Source organism: Amphimedon queenslandica, unplaced genomic scaffold, assembly GCF_000090795.2.
Source record: "Amphimedon queenslandica unplaced genomic scaffold, v1.1 AMPQUscaffold_13452, whole genome shotgun sequence".
Classification (NCBI taxonomy): Eukaryota; Metazoa; Porifera; class Demospongiae; order Haplosclerida; family Niphatidae; genus Amphimedon; species Amphimedon queenslandica.
The window spans coordinates 16,918-19,124 of NW_003546312.1; positions in this window are offsets into that span (position 1 = coordinate 16,918).

A 2,207-nucleotide genomic window follows, 5' to 3' on the forward strand; every position below is an offset into this window, starting at 1 on the left:
CTGGGCTGATTCACGCCCCCTCCCTCCTTCCTCCTCATTGTTGTCCTCTGGGATTGTGTGGAACCCTGTTCCTCTGGGCTGATACACCTCACCTGTTGGGGCTGGTGCACGCCCTCCTTCATCTCCAATTTTTTTTTTTTTTTTTTTTTTTGGTAGTTTGGCTAATTTGGGGGGGCTGATGCACGCCCCCCCTCCCTTAGAGTCATTCTATTATTGGGCTGGTGCATGCCCTCCATTGTGGGGGGGTTACTGCTTGAGGTCGTTGGGCTACCCCCCCCCTTTGTTATGTTTGTAGACGACGGGTGTTGCTATTCTTTCTTTGTAGTAGCAATCATTTTTATTATTTTTATTTTTATTTATTTATTTTTTTTTGTATGTGTGTGTTGTTTTATTTGTGGTTTTTTGGTGGTGGTGCTGAGTTCTGTGATTTTTCCAGGGCTTTGTTGCCTAGTGGTTTTGTCCTTTGTTTTTGTCCCCTTGCTGCAGGGCTTCCTTCCCAGCTAGGAACTCTTCCTCTTGCGGGTTCAGTATCATCAGTATCCGGATTTCGGTTTGGGTAGAGTTGGTGGTTGAGTGGGTAGGCATGGTAGCTGTAACTGGATTATTCGTTGTTGGTGGGTGGCGTGGTATGTATTTCGGTGTGTGTATGGTTATTACTTTCACTGGCGTTATTGTGACCAGTATTGTCTTTTGGTCTTTCATTATTGTTGTCATTATTATTATTATTATTGTTTTTGTTTATCTATGGCTGTGTTTCCGTCTATCATTATTACTATTATCGTTATTGTTATTATTACTATTTATACGGTAAAAAATTAAAAAATTAATATAAAACAAAAATAAATTGAGAAGTCCCTACACTAAGATATACATTGATATTATCAATACTATTGTTGTTGTTAGTATTGTTATTATTATTGTTTTTATTGTTTATTATTGTTATTTTTCCCTATGCTGGGGCTGGTCACCAGTTGGCTGATGCACGCCCCTCCTTATTGTTAATTCTCTGGTTCTGTGTTCTCACGACTGCCCTCCCTTATTTGATGGGGCTGATGCACGCCTCCACACTTCATTAGACAGGGCCGATGTGTGCCTTCACCTCCCCCCCCCTTTGGGAGGGGGGGTTTGTTTAGCTCTGGGGCTGATGCATGCCCTCCTCCAGATGACTTCCCCTCGGGTCATTCTTGTATTGGGCTGATGCACGCCCTGTGGTCATCACACTGTCCCTTCTCCTTATTGCTTTTGCTATCTCCACTAGTGTTGTTCTTCTCTTTCCAACCGTTTTGTTTTGTGAGGGGTTCCACTTTTTGTGGTTATAGAGCCCTGTTGTTTTATCTTTGTGCAGGGGACCCTCGTCTAGTGGTTTGTTCTTTGTTTTTGTCTTACTGCAGGGCTTCCTTCCCAGCTGGGGACTCTCCCTCCTGTGGGTTCAGTGTCATCTGTCCCATTGCTGCCCACAGCTATGACCTCTATGGCTGGCACCTTGCCTCAGCAGGCTCCTGTAGCCACAGTGCCCCATCCCACTTTCCCGCCTCTTGGGCCCCTTCCACCTTCCAGGGTAGTTGGTCTCCAGGAACCAGCTGGCTCAAGTCTCTCTCTCTCCATTTCAGCAGAGCCAATTCCAGCAAGGCTGGTGCAGAGGATCCGTAGTGGCCAGTTTGTTGATATGCGGGAGTTATTGGGCGACATTATTGCTGTGTCACAGCATTTTGAGTCGGCAGCTGGCTATTTCCCAATGGTTCTCCCCCCGTCGTCTCGTCCTCGCCTCCGAGAGGTGACCTCCCTCCCCTCATGGATTTATTGCTTCCTAACTTATTTGGCTGTGCTCGTTGACGATCAGTTTACTAGGGATCGCTTGGTCTATGGTCGACTTTTGGTGAGGGAGGCACTTCGCCACGGGGGGCGGGGCTGGTTGGACTACGACCGTTTGTTTCGGCAGCAGGCGGCTCTGGATCCTTCCTTGTCATGGGGCACACTGCACTCCAGTTTGGTGGCATCGACTGTGTTAAGCCAGCATACAAGTGGTGGCACCTTCTGCAGGGTGTGTCAGGGCTGTGACCATTTGGCTCATGAGTGTGCCATGGCGGCCCTCCAGGCCTCTCAGTAGGGCAGGCCCCCAAGACCTACTGTCATTTGTCTGACTTGGAATGAAGGGCGTTGTGCCTTTCCACCGGGTCAATGCTGGCGGAAGCATGCCTGTGCTACTT